Source organism: Piliocolobus tephrosceles, chromosome 5 (genome assembly GCF_002776525.5).
Source record: "Piliocolobus tephrosceles isolate RC106 chromosome 5, ASM277652v3, whole genome shotgun sequence".
NCBI classification, from domain to species: domain Eukaryota; kingdom Metazoa; phylum Chordata; class Mammalia; order Primates; family Cercopithecidae; genus Piliocolobus; species Piliocolobus tephrosceles.
In genome coordinates, this window is record NC_045438.1 from 63,529,779 (window position 1) to 63,544,952 (window position 15,174).

Genomic DNA, 15,174 nt, shown 5'->3' on the forward strand with positions numbered 1-15,174 from the left:
ATAGCAAAGGAACAGGAAAATATGACCCATGAAAATGAAAATAATCAATCAATTAATAGACCCAGAAATGAGACAAGACGATGGGACTAGCAGACAAGGGCACTGAACTAGCTATTATAACAGTGTAGCTTCTTTAAAAAACAACTTGGCAGTTCCTCAGAAGGTTAAAGAGAGGTACCACATGACCCAGCAACTCCCTCCTAGGCATATACCCAAAGACATGAAAATAGTATGTCCACATAAAAACTGGTAACAAATGTTCACAGCAGCATTATTCATAATAGCTAAAAACTGGAAACAATTCAAATGTCCAGCAACTGATGAATACATAAAACGCAGTATATCCATATAATGGATTATTATTTAGCAATAAAAAGAAACTAAGTACTGATAAATGGATGAACCCGGAAAACATCATACTAAGTGAAAGAAGGCACTCACAAAGTACTACCTATTATATGATTCCATTGATATGAAATGTCAAGAACAGCCCCTATAGACTGACATTTCCTATCAATATAGGCTGAAAAGGAGTGGGGTACATGGTAAATGACTGCTAATAGATACAAAGTTTCTTTGTGGGGTGACAAAAGTATTGTAAAATTAGATTGTGGTTGCACAACAGAGAGTTGCACAACTCTGTGAATATACTAAAAACCATTAATTTGCACACTTTAAATTGGTAAATTATATGGCAATGTGAATTAGGTCTCAACAAAGCTGTTAAAAAGTTATAAATATGACCAGGCGCAGTGGCTCACACCTGTAATCCCAGAACTTTGGGAAGCAGAATCAGGAGGACTGCTTGAGTCAAGGAGGTGAGACCAGCCTGGCCAACTTGGTGAAACCTCATTTCTACTAAAAAATACAAGCTTTGGCCAGGCGCTGTGGCTCACGCCTGTAATCTCAGCACTTTTGGGAGGCTGAGGCGGGCGGATCACAAGGTCAGGATATTGAGACGATCATGGCTAACACGGGGAAACCTCGTTTCTATTAAAAATACAAAAAATTAGCCAGGCGTGGTGGCAGGCGCCTGTAGTCCCAGCTATTCAGGAGGCTGAGGCAGGAGAATGGTGTGAACCCGGGAGGTGGAGCTTGCAGTGAGCCAGGATTGTGCCACTGCACTCAAGCCTGGGCGACAGAGTGAGACTCCATCTCAAAAAAACAAAAAAAAATTAGCTGGGCATGATGGCACATACCTGTAGTCTCAGCTACTCGAGAGGCTGAGGTGGGAGAATCGCTTGAACCTGGGAGACAGAGGTTGCAGTGAGCCGAGACTGCACCATTGCACTCCAGCCTGGGTGACAGAGTGAGACTCCTCAAAAAAAAAAAATTATAAATATACTCTATGTAGTAAGAGGTAGAAGGAAAAAAGGGCAGGAAAATGGAAGATACAAAAGAAATAAACCCAGTGGTACTTCTAGTAGAGAAAAATAAATCTAAAAATACACTGGATGGGATTAACAGCAAATTAAACATTGCAGAAAGATCAGTAAATTATAAGACACAACAATAGCAACTAACTAACCCAAATGAAGCACAGGGAAAGACTGAAAATGAAACAGAGTATCCAGTGATCTATGGGGACAATATTAAATTGTCTAACATATGTGTAATTGAGATCATAAAAGAAGAGGAAAGAGGAAGAAGATGGAAAAAAAATCTGAAGAAATAATAGCTGAATTTTAATTTTTTTTAATAAAAAACTATAAACACTCAGATCCAAGAAAAACTCAACAAACTCCAAAAAGAACAGATGTAATAATAGGGCACATCATCATAATCAAAACCAGTGATACAAAAAAAAAAAAAAATACTTAAAAGCGGCAGAAGAAAAAAGACAGAGAAACAAAGACAGAATGAGCAAATCACTTGTCAGAGACTATGTGAGACAAGGGAGGAACATCCTTACTAAGAGAAGTAAAAAGCTACCAATCTAGAAAGTTATACCTAATAAAAATGTCTTTCAAAAACAAAGGTAAAATAAAGACTTTTTCAGACAAACAAAAATGAAAATCAATGCCAACAGTGGTACATTCAAAGAGATGTTTTAAAAAGTCGTTTCGGCCAGGCGCAGTGGCTCAAGCCTGTAATCCCAGCACTTTGGGAGGCCGAGACGGGCGGATCACGAGGTCAGGAGATGGAGACCATCCTGGCTAACATGGTGAAACCCCGTCTCTACTAAAAAATACAAAAAACTAGCCGGGCGAGGTGGCGGGCGCCTGTAGTCCCAGCTACTCGGGAGGCTGAGGCAGGAGAATGGCGTGAACCTGGGAGGCGGAGCTTGCAGTGAGCTGAGATCCGGCCACTGCACTCCAGCCCGGGCGACAGAGCCAGACTCCGTCTCAAAAAAATGAAATAAATAAAAAATAAAAATAAAAAAAAATAAAAAAAATAAAAAGTCGTTTCATCAAGCAAAGAGAGAAAATGATACCAAATGGGCATTTGAACTTAAAGGAATGAATGAAGAGCGGGAAATGATCAATATGAGTAAATATAGATAATATTTTCTTGTCCTCAATCTTTTTAAAAAATAATGACTATCTAAGGCAAAAATAACAATAAATTCTGGGGCTTATAACATACATGTAGAAGTAAAATAGCGTTAAGAATAGTAAGGAAGAAGTGGCCATATATTGTTTCAAGGATTTTACACTCCATGTAAAGTGGCAGAAGATTGACTATGATCAGCTAAAGATGTGTAAATCCCAGAGCAGCCATTAAAAAATAAAGAGATGTACCTAATAAGCCAAGAGTGGAGATAACATGGATTCATTAAAATCAAACAAAACCACCTAACTCAAGAGAAGGCAAGAAAAGGGGGACTATGACACAACAAACAAATGGGACAAATAGAAAACTAATAGCAAGATAACAGATTTAAACCCAAATATAATTACATTACACAAAGTGGTCTTTGAAGAAATGAAACAAAAAAAACCCAAAACAACAACAAAAAACCCTCCAAATAAAAGCCAGAGATTGTCAGACTGGATTTAAAAACACTCAACAATTTGATATCTGCACGGAATCCACTTTAAATATGAAGACACAGAGAGATTAAAAGTACAAGGAAAAAAGATCTGTCATACAAACAGTAATCAAAAGAAAGCTGGAGTAACTATATTATTAACAGCTATTAATGAACATATTTCAACAACAAATACTGCCAAGGATGAAGAGAGATAATTCATAATAGAAGAGTCAACGTATCAAGAGAATATAACAACCTTAAATGTTTATCTGCCTAATAACAGATTTTCAAAATACATAACGCAGTATACAATTATTATTTTTCAATTAAAGTTTGTTAAAAACATGAAGCAAAAACTAATAGAATTGAAGTAAACAAACCCACAATTACAGGTGGATATTTCAACATTCCTTTCACAGTAATTGATAGAACATGTAGTGAGAAAATAAACTTGACTAACTTGACCTAATTTACATTTATAGAACAAATCACCCAAAACAGCAGAAAACACATTCTTTTTAAGTACACAGAAAACATTCAATAAAATAGACAATATTCTTGGCCCATAAAACAAGTCTCAATAAATTTAAAAGAACACAAAATAGATTCTCCAACCACAAAAGAATTTAGTTAGAAAACAATAATAGAAAAATATTCAGAAAATCCTCCAAATACTTGGAAATTTAAAAATTCACTTCTAAACAAACCACAGGCCAAAGTAATTACAGGTAAAATAGAAACAATTTTTAACTGAATGCAAAAACAAGCAAACTTCATTGGATGCCGTTATAGCAGTTGTAGCAAGCAATGTATAGCTTTTAGCATTTATATTAGAAAGGAAGGTCTCAAGTAAATGATCTAAGGTTTCACCTTAAGATGCCAGAAAAAGAGCAAATTAAACCCACAACATGCAGAAGGAAAGAAATAAAAGACTAAAGGAGAAAAAAAAAATTAACGGAAGTAAAAACATAAAAGTAATAAAGAGGGGAAAAATCAGTGGAACCAAATGTTAATTCTTTTAAAAGATCAATAAAATTGCAAGGCACTAAACAGATAAGGAATGAGGGGGAAAGGGAGTTAAGACAAATTATCAACATCAGGAATGAAAATGAAATCACTACAGATGATATATCTATTAAAAGGATAATAAGAGAACATTATAAATGACTTTATGCCTATAAATTAGACAACTTAAATAAAACGGGCAAATTCCTTAAAAGACACAAACTACCAAAACTCATTCAAGAAGAAACAGACAAGCCAACAGCATTGTATCTATGAAATAAACTGAATTAGCGGTTAAACATTTTCTCACACACAAAAAACCTCCAGGCTCTGATGGTGTAACTGCTGTTGAATTCTACCAAACATTTAAGGAAGAGACAGTACAGTGCTACCAAAAGAGCAGAACAGAGAACACTTTCCAACTCATGTTATGAGACCACCGTTATCCTGGTACCCAAATCAGGCAAAGATATAAGAAATGTATAGATCAATATTCCTCATGAAGACAGACACAAACATCCTTAACAAAATTTTAGCTACTTGAATGTCATGATAACATATCATGACCAAGTGGGATTTATCCCAGGAATGTAAGGTTGGTTTAACACTTCAAATCAGTCAATGTATTTCATCATATTAAAAGACTGAAAAAGAAAAACCATCTGATCTTCTCAAAAGGTGAGGAAAAAGCATCTGACAAAATTCTATACCCACTCATAATTTAAAAAACAAAAACTACTCAACACATAGGAATAGAGAAACCTACCTCAGCCTGATAAAGGAAACATGTGACAAACTTACACCTAACATGATACTTAACAGTGAAAGATTGAATGCTTTCCCCTTAAGATGAGAAAAATGGCAAGGATCTCTGCTTTCACCACTGCTATTCAACAATGTACTGGAGGTCCTGGCCAGTGAAATAAGGCAAGAAAAAGAAATAAAGGGTATACATTATATATTAGAAAGGAAGAAAACTCTGATTTTTTTTTTTTTTTTGAGACAGAGTTTTGCTGTTGTCACCCAGGCTGGAGTGCAATGGCACAATCTCGGCTCACTGCAACCTCCACCTCCCGGGTTCAAGCAATTCTTCTGCCTCAGCCTCCCAAGTAGCCAGGATTACAGGTGCCCACCACCATGCCTGGCTAATTTTTGTATTTCTAGTAGAGACGGGGTTTCACCATCTTGGCCAGCTGGTCTCGAACTCCTGACCTCAGGTGATCCGCCCACCTTGACCTCCCAAAGTCCTGGGATTACAGGCGTGAGTCACCGTGCATGGCCAGAAAACTCCATTTATAGACACGATCATCAATGTAAAAAAATCCTAAGAAATCTACAAAAAGGATATTACAACTAAAACATGAGTTTAGCAAAGTTACAAGATTAAGGTCAATACACAAAACTCAATTATATTTCTACATACTAAACAAACAGAAACTAATTTTTAAAATATAATTTACAATAGCATCAAAAGATGAAGTTCTTGGGGATAAATTTCACAAAAGGTATGTAAGAATTGTATTTTAAAACATATAAAACACTGCTGAGAGAAATTAAAGATGACTAGATCTAGAACAGTCCAAATTATTTTGAAAAATAACTAAACTGGAAGAGTTATACTACCTGATAAAATAAAGCTACAGTAATAAAGAACAATGTGGTATTAGTATAAGAAAAAAACATGCAATCAATAGAACAGAGGGTCTAGAAATATACGAAGGTGTCAAGGAAGTTCAATGGATAAATGAATCTAATCTTATACAAAATATTAAAATTATCTCCAAATGGATGAAAGTCTTAAATTTAGAGCTAAAACTTACCTCTTCAGTTGTTAGGACACTGTTAACAAAATGAATAAGCAATCCACAAACAGGAAAAAATACTTGCAATACTTATTTCTGATAAAAGACATGTATTCAGAATACATAAGGAATTCCTAACTAAATGGTGTGAATACAATCCTATTTTTTTTTAAAAACAGGCAAAAGATTTCAATAGACATGTCACCAAAGACGATATACAATTTACAAATAAGCACATGAAAAGATGTATAACATTATTAATCATTAAGCAAATGCAAATTAAAATTAAAATGAGATATCTACCACTACACACTCACTACATTAAACAATGGAGAAAAGTAAAAATACTGGCAATTATATGCGTTGGAGAGGATGTGAAACAACTGGAACTCTCATACATTGCTGGCAGAAATGCAAGACAGTACATCTACTCTGAAAAACAGTTTGACAGTTTCTTATGAAGTTAAACATACTCTGTACTTATCACACGGCAGTCCTACTCCTAGGCATTTATCACAAATAAATGAATAAATATATCCCCCAAAGTCTTGAACATAGATATTAACAGCAGTTTTATTCATAACTGTGAAAAACTGGAAACAACCCAAATGTCTATCCCCTGCTGAACGGATAAAATATTCTGGTATATTTCTATAACAGAATATCCATACAATAATGGCATACTTCTCAGCAATTAAAAGAATGAGCCACTGATAAAAGGCATTGGATGAATCTCAAATGCACTCTACTAAGTGAAAGATGCTAACACAAAGGGCTACATACAGTATGACTCTCCATTTATATGAAATTCTAGAAAAGGCAAAAAGCAGCTCAGCAGTTGTGGGTGGGTAGGGGGAGGGAGAGGGACTGATGAAAATAAGCCATGAGGGAATTTTTTGTGGTGATGAAATGTTTGAAATGTTTTATCATAATTGTGGTGTTAGTTACAAAACTGTACACATTCACTAAAACTCAAATTTTATACTTAAATTGGTAAATTTCAGTGTTTTCAAATTACGACTCAATAACTATGATTGTTTTCCACAGGTAAATTTCAAAATAAATCACCAGAGTTTCAAAACAGGGAGGCAATTTTATGTCACTGTAAAATTATCCAACTGCCACAAAAACAGCAGGATTATAGGAAAAGAGTTTTTATCTTTTCTGGGTTACAAGATGTGCAGGGAGGAACAGGAACAAAAGGTGTGGGCAATAGGAAAACGGGGAAGGCTGCTCTCTGCATTGTTTTACACTGTATTTACATGCCTCAGACTTCACCAAGTCCCTGTCCTAATCTACTGGCAAAGACAACAGAGTGTGAATGCATTCTCTCTCTTAAAACCAAAACACAGGGGCACACACAAAACACAGAAAGCTCCACTGTTTTTTTCTCTTAGAGCACAAAGGTGAAGAGGCTCAGCCCATGAAGCTGAGACGTTTAGTCCCACGACTTTCACTTCTACTTAAGAACACTGAATCCTCTCCTTTTAATTCTATTGAGTTTCTTGTGAGGCAAATTTTCCTGTGGCCAGTTTAGGAGTTCCTGATCGGGAGTCCAGTTATTAACAGCATCTAAGCAATTTATAGGACTCTTAGATTCAGTCCTTTTATTTAGAATTACAAAAACAGTAATATTAAAGAATATTAAAGAGGAAAAAAATCAAGGGCTCTCCAATGGGGAAATAATTAAATAAATTATAAATCCATTCAACCCTTGTCCTATGAAAGCAATGATTTTCAATAGCCATTGTAAAGCCTGGAAGGGGAAACAAAGCAAAGTGCAAAAAAAATCTCTTAGTGCAGCTAAGCAAACAATGCATGCATATATGGCCAAAACTGCAAGGAACTCACCTAAGAGGAGTGGTGACAGGTTTCCCCCAACTGTTTTCTTTTCAAAAATGCACATATGTGTGCATATATGTGTACATTTAAACACAAATTCAACAGGCACATTTCCTGAGTTTAATGAAAGAACTCTAGGCAAGAAGGAGCCCTGTTGTCAACAGTTAAGTCTTCCAAGCGTGTTAGCAGCATACTCATATGTGTAATGTAAAGTCCTAACTGCAACTCAAAGACCTGTAATGATATGTCCTGAAGATATGGGTGAGAACACCAAACTGCCTTCCAGTTAAAGAGAGGTCACTTCGTTGGCACAAGTGGCTAACCCAGAAACACAAATACCTCAGCCTTAAAAGTGATCCACAGTGTTATATATAGAGATGCAGTGAGAAACAAACTCACAGGCCTATCTGATGCTTGGTCCTCCTGCTTCCCTTCTTAACAAATACCACCTGCAACCTCAATAGTGTGTTTTCATCACCACCTTGAAAGGTAATAGGCCAAATCGTATTTTGGCCGATTTTAAAGCTAGAGATCAAGAGCAGAGCTTTACAACTTTGCTCTAGGTGACTCAGATACTAAACATCTAAACCTGGCCTAGAACCCAGGCCCATCAGCAACCAGGTGTATAACATCTTGGTGCCTCTCCCACAATAGCAGACAATGCCCTCAGTCACCACAACCATGACTTCTCCAGGAACAAAGTGAAATCTGTCTAGTCTCTAAACACTCACTGAAATAAAACCTTTTGGAAGTGACGTGACAATTCACCATTTATTTGGGGGGTAAGGTTAAAAATAGTAAGGCTTAGAGATAATCCATTTACTCAGCTTACCAGTTATAAACCATAGCTTTACTGAATGTGAATTACAATAGGCTGATCTTAAAGACCTTTAAGAACTAACCTCCAATAACCTCTTCTACATCATGTCCTCTGGTAACTTTGGTTCATTTGGATTAAGGCAAAACCAACCAAAGACATTCTTAATAGCTTGGGGTCCAGTTCACAAACCTCCACAGCTGGCCAAGTACCGTAGCAACCTCAGCGTTAACAAAAGGAAACATGTTCTATACTGCTGAGCATTAACTGCTTAAGCAATTGTCCTGAGGTTGAAACAAATCTATCCCAGGAATTTAGGGCCTGTTTTCTGGACTTTGGGAGGGGAGGGATAGAGAAAAATTAACAATTAAGCTTACCCTCATCCCCTCTCTGAGAATAGGATATTTCTTCAGACTTGCTGAAGAGTTTGCTATTAGAAACGTGAAACCCTATAAAAGTACCAAGGCCAAAAAAGAACCTTTAAATTGTTTTCCACTTGTAACCACAATGGAGTAGTTTTCAAATAAACCCGAAGACAGCTAAATGGGATCCTAAATGGTACACTCTGTTCAGAAACCAGAGTTGGCTAGCAGGTAGGATATTTGGTTTCCTGGTTTCTGTCAGAGTATTTTTGTTTCTGGATTTTGTTTTTGATAGAGTAACTGCAGTAGCACCAGAAAACAGCAGTTGGTTTTTTTAACCCAAAAAGTTCTGCAAAGTTCTCTGAGTATCCCTGTCTTTAGTATTGTGCCTTCAATCTAGTTCATGTTCCATTTCCCTCTGGGGACAAAAGGCAATTCCCAGTTAGAAATTAGCCTCTTTGGCAGAACTACTTGTAAGACCCGAAAATAGGCCAGTGATAGCCTATTCTCAATCATCTTTAAATAAAGTGAGAGTGTCAATTTATCCAAGCGTCAGTTTTCCAAAGAGCTGAACTCGAGATCTCACTCCACTCAAGTGTTCTAAAGATGACTCTGAGTATAAAACAGACACTTCAGTTTGAAATAGAGAAACTTAAGGTGATCTTAAGGCCCACTGGAAGTATGCATATGAATTTGTACTTACTTCCGATGAATAAAATGAGGGAACTGGACTAGAATTTCCACCTATCATTTAACTCTACCATTATATGATCCCGAGGTCCTTGGAAATGGCAGTAAATAGGGGCAGGAGTGAAGGTTAGACCTGCCACCAACTCTCCAAATGCCACTGCTCTAAAGTAAGAAACTGGTAATGATAAAGATTAGTTCTTCCAGGATAATAATCTACTGTTAAAGAACATACATTTCTATTAGGATGGGATCTCCTGTAGGCAGGGGGATTTTATCTTTTGTTCACTGATGTATTTATTCCCCAACCCTTTAACAGGTGTTGGCACATACTAAGCATCAATAAACATCTATTGAGTAAATGAATAAATTTTGTCCTTAGCATTTGAAGTAAGCCATCCAAAGAATATAATCTGCAAGTCCCTAAAGGCAGAGGGATGCTCAGAGTCTACTACATGTCAGCTGGCAGAAAAATTAGGATGCAGGGACTCCCTCAGACTTTAGAGACTGAAAACAATGTATCCATAATCATCTAGACATCTAAACAGAGCAAGAAAAACAGGGTTAGAAACAAACACATTTTACAATCCCATTTTCAAAACATGTAACCTTTCCAGGATCAGAAAAGAAAATATCAGTGAAGAATTTCTGAAAGGAGTACAGAAACTTTTTTTCTTCTTCTTCTTTTTTTTTTTTTGAGACAGTCTCGCTCTGTTGCCCAGGCTAGAGTGCAGTGACGGGATCTCGGCTCACTGCAAGCTCCGCTTCCTGGGTTCAAGCAATTCTCCTGCCTCAGCCTCCCAAGCAGCTGGGACCATGCCCAGCTAATTTTTGTTTTAGTAGAGATGGGGTTTTGTGCCATGTTGCCCAGGCTGGTCTTGAACTCCTGGGCTCAAGTGATCTGCCCACCGTGGCCTTCCAAAGTTGCTGGGATTACAGGCTTCAGCCACTGCGCCCAGCTGAAATATTCTTCTTCTAAGGCATTTCCATTTGGGATAAAAATTCTTTCATCTCCTAAGTATGACCTTTCAGGTATGAAAGACAAAACATACAAGTTAATAATTAAAAAGTCTATGAGTTCTAAATTCCCCAAGTCTGAGAAACAGTGACAACACCTTGCTCCGAAATATCCTAATATCCCAAGGGTTCATTTGTCTTTTTACACACAACAAAACAAAAACAAAAACAACAGACATCTGGTGGCAGAACAAGCACTGTCTTCTTCAACTTACTCTGCCTCTTTATGGGACCCCCATCCTCACTCCTTCCTGTCACATCTGGCAACAAAAATGAAAATCACACACAACAGTGGTCAAACAGCTAGATTACATCAGGCTTTAAAAAGAGCTGTGCAAAGTAGCATGTGCTAAACGTGATCAAAATATACATTTTAACTATTGAAAACAGGCAGTCCTGTCACAACACTCTTGGTAAAAGCAGAACAGGCTGGCAAAAGGACTAGAAAAGTTTGTCAGTTCTGAACCTGCTTGTTCACAAGGCTGCTTGCTTCCTGGGAAGAGGAGAAGAAAGTTTTTCATGGAGTCTCCTGTAGATAAGCCTTAATCACAGCCTGGCAAGACTGTGCAGACACTTCGAACTCGAGAAGACATTTTCTCTTTTTCTCCTTCTGACTTTTTGTTATACCACTGGCATTGCCATGTGTGTCAAGAACCCAAAGAGTTTAGGGGGAAGGGGAGGAATATCACAATTGCAGAGGCCTGATTACTATGCAGAAAACACCGCCCTACCAGATAGACTTGCCAACGAACCGTCCTTGGGAAGGGTCCAGTCTATGGGGTGAACAAAGGGGCTGATATACTGTGGAAGTGGATTCAGAGAGACCTCCTCATCTCCAGAGCTTCTGGATTTCTAGGCAAGAGCAGCAATTAGGCATTAACTGACACACACATTATTTACAACAGGAAGAGGCTCTGATGAGTCTCCCAGCATACTGTACAGAACTCCAGTCTTCAAATCTTCAATACCAAATTAGTCGTTTTCTCATCCTGCCCCACCTCTTTTAAATTATAATTGTTCTGTTTTGCACCAAAGTTTCTTTGTGGCACAAACTATTTTAATTTACTTGTAACTCTTACATAAAAACCTCCAAAGCATTTTACCAATGACAATTTGCAAAAGCAATTAACTATCCAGGATCACATGCTCACATGACAAAATGAAACTTTTTTTGGTCTTTTGAGTGATCTGAAAGCACCACATTGAACAAAATAATTGGATCTGGTGACTTCTCCCTTCAACCTAATTTTCATCTAATTTGCTGTCCTACATGCGAATTTGCCTCATGCTGCATTTCCATGCCTCTCTCTCAGAACCGTTCAGCCCCCTGGCCTGGTCCCTTACTTTTTCTAATCAGGTAATCAAAACAAGAAACATCTTGATATTCCCTGTGCTAACACAAAACAAAAACAAATCTTTCCCTTCGGATAATTCTAATCATCCCTGAACCATTTATGAAATCAGACCTGTAATCCCACTCTTATTTACCAGAAGCATCATTTTAGGCAAGCTTCTAATTGCTCTAAGCCTGTTTCTTTTTCTGAGAAATGAGCAACTTCCAAGGTATAGATTAGAAATACTGTATGTAAAAGACACAGTACAGTGTCAGACACATACTGAATGCTCAAAAATTATTAATAGTTTACAAAATCACAAAAATAAAATGAAAAAAAAATTAGTAGACTGGGCGCGGTGGCTCACACATGTAATCTCAGCACTTTGGGAGGTCAAGGTGGGCAGATCACAAGGTCAGGAGTTCGAGACCAGCCTGACCAACATGGTGAAACCCTGTCTCTACTAAAAATACAAAAATTATCCAGGCATGGTGGTGGGCGCCTGTAGTGCCAGCTACTCAGGAGGCTGAGGCAAGAGAACTGCTTGAACCCGGGAGGCAGAGGTTGCAGTGAGCCGAGATCGTGCCACTGCACTCCAGCCTGGGCGACAGAATGAGACCCCATCTCAGGAAAAAAAAAAAAAAAAGTATTAGATATAAGGATACCCATGATAAAGAGTGTGACTATGAACTTCATTTATCTCAGCTAAAAAGTTTATTTTGGCCTAAGCAACATCTTAAGGTTAAAAATAAAAATTAACAAAGCCAAGAGACCGTGTCCTGTGGTGGAACAGTATAAAGTAAATTTGCAAAACAGAAACATTTGACTTCAAATACCTTTTTCTCTCTTCTTATAGGGCCTTTACACTCCATAAGTGAGCCAAGTCACAAAATGGGAAGGCGTAGAATCACCACACTCATGACATTCAGATGCCCCATGTGAGGGCATCTCCATAAGGATAAACTTGAGCTTAAACAATCCTTTAGATACTTAAAAAAGGGTCCAAACCAAACAAACCGAAAAGCAAAAAAGCAACAAGGGAAAAATATACTGTTTTTTTAAGTATATTTTTAAGTATATTTTTTAAGTATATTTTAAAAATATACTGTTAAATGTTACCTCTTCCACATAATCATCCAAAGGTGTAATAATCCATAAAAACTTAACCTGCCACTGAAGAGGGCAAAGGAACCCAATGACTTTCACCTCATTTAGTCACCAAGAAATGTATTAACAGTGGGTACTGTCGTTTTCCAGTTTTTCTTTATTACTTCTTTCCTTCACCATAATCCCAAATTTTAATGAGCAAATCTTTCCTAAAATATCTACGTAATAATCTTGATTAAGAGTAAAACGTCGGTTTCTCCTCTAGCTACTTCTGACCTCTTCAGTAAATTTTGCCTGATGCTGCCTCCTTTCTTCCAACCACTCACGTTAGAATCCTTTTAGTCAAAGTAGGCTGAGGCTGCAGTGTTTTGCAGGATGTAATCATCCTCAACACTATATTATTTCAGAGTAGCTTAAGTCACCATTCCTAGGCAATTTCATAGTAAAAAAAATTATTCTAGGAATTCCTGGACCTATAGATATTTCCATGATCACTACAAAAATACTTCTTTTTAAATAAAAATAAAATTGTCTATAATGTACCATACAGGGAAATTTTTATTTCAAAAATAGAACTAAACTCTGAGCCTCCATAATGCTGTCAGATAGATTCCCAGGGCCCTTCTACTGCCCTCAAGGAATGATGGCATACGCTCAGTTTGGGAAAGGCTGTCCAGCATTAGTTCAAAGAAGATGTTCTACCCAAAACCCCACCAGTGATTCTCTCCTCTCCCCCATTAGCAGAGTCCCATTCTCTTTATATCAAGTTCCTCTGGAAATCAGGTTATATTTAATACCTGGAGATCCTCAACTTGTTATTCAATACTGTACTTTCTTTCCTAGGCCAAAATGTGTGTACATTTTCTAGACACTTAAGATCACCAATACCATAAGAATCATAATAAACTGGAAAAGATGACAAGGAAAAAAAGGAGGGTTCTGTATCATCCCTGAAAAAGTGAAAAGTTTTCAGGGCTGATGCTTTACTTGATCCACTTGTTTAATTACACTCATTAGTTTTAGCTGCAAACATGTAGAAGGTACTTAAATGACTGAATGAATAATTTATTATAAACTTTTAAGAAGAGAAATACCAGATTCTGCTAGTATCCTTTATTCATTTATTTGTAAGAATGGGATCTTTCTTTGTCACAGGACACCAATTTAGCACCAGAGAAGTTACTGAGCACAATGTCATCAAAGTCATCCTACCTTCTACTGAAGTGATAAATACAACAATTTTTTGCTCAAACTGGCCTGATTCATCTTAAAAATGGTACCATAGGTAAAGAAGAAGAAAAAAAAAACTACAGATCAAAATACAAAAAGTGAGGGAAAAAAAAGCCTTACATTGAATGAATGTTTGCCATATTCTACCAGAAAGTAATTTTCAATACAAAGATTTTTATCTCAGAAAATACAGTGTATTTTCCAAGTTTTGGTAGATATATGTTATTAATCCTATCTTATTCCTTTAAAGTTACTGCCTTGTCACAGACAGAAACACTAAAACACTTTAGCATAAAGAGGGAAGAAAAGTATCTCCTACTCTACCTTCTCTTAGCAGTTCCATTAAAAGATCACTTAACATTCAGCTCTAAGAGCTTCAAATAGGTTCCTATAATACACAACACACAGAAAGACACACATACACAATCATCTATATTGTTTATATTATTCAGCCTTTATAAAGTTATTCACATCTATTATCAAAAATAACATTTGTTAATTATAATAAAAGGTTATTATTATTTTTGGTTTGGTTTTAATGCTATTGCTTATGACAGCACACTTGCCTCCTTCTGGATACATACGAGGGACAGACAGCAGCAACACACAAAAACAGGCAGACTCAGTGATTTCCTGTAATTCTTCACACCATTCTAGACCAAATCCTCTGAGGTTCTATGAAACTGCAGAGTCCCAAACTTCACGCAAAAAACAAGATCTTGGTGGTATTTCTGTCATTCTCAAAGATCTCAGGCCAAGTGGGATTGGAAAACTCACAGTGGAGCTTTAGGTTATGCTGCTACAGCGGCATGACAGAAATTTACAAAGATTTTTTTAAAGTAGTAATGCTCTGTGTTGGCAAGGGTATGAGAAATGGGCACTTTCATACACCGATGGTAGGAGTTTAGGGAGATTTTAGGAAAGAAAAACAAGAGTGACTAGAAAAAGCAAAGCTTTAAAATTTTGTATGCTCGTAGATATCAATTCCACTTCTAGA

General features: G+C 37.0%; 1 protein-coding gene across 1 annotated transcript in view; it reads right to left on the reverse strand.

Annotated features, from left to right (window-relative positions):
• Window positions 1-15,174, reverse strand: part of FOXO3 (forkhead box O3) — a 124,983-nt gene that overhangs the window by 69,211 nt on the left and 40,598 nt on the right. The gene's annotated exons all lie outside the window — the stretch shown is intronic.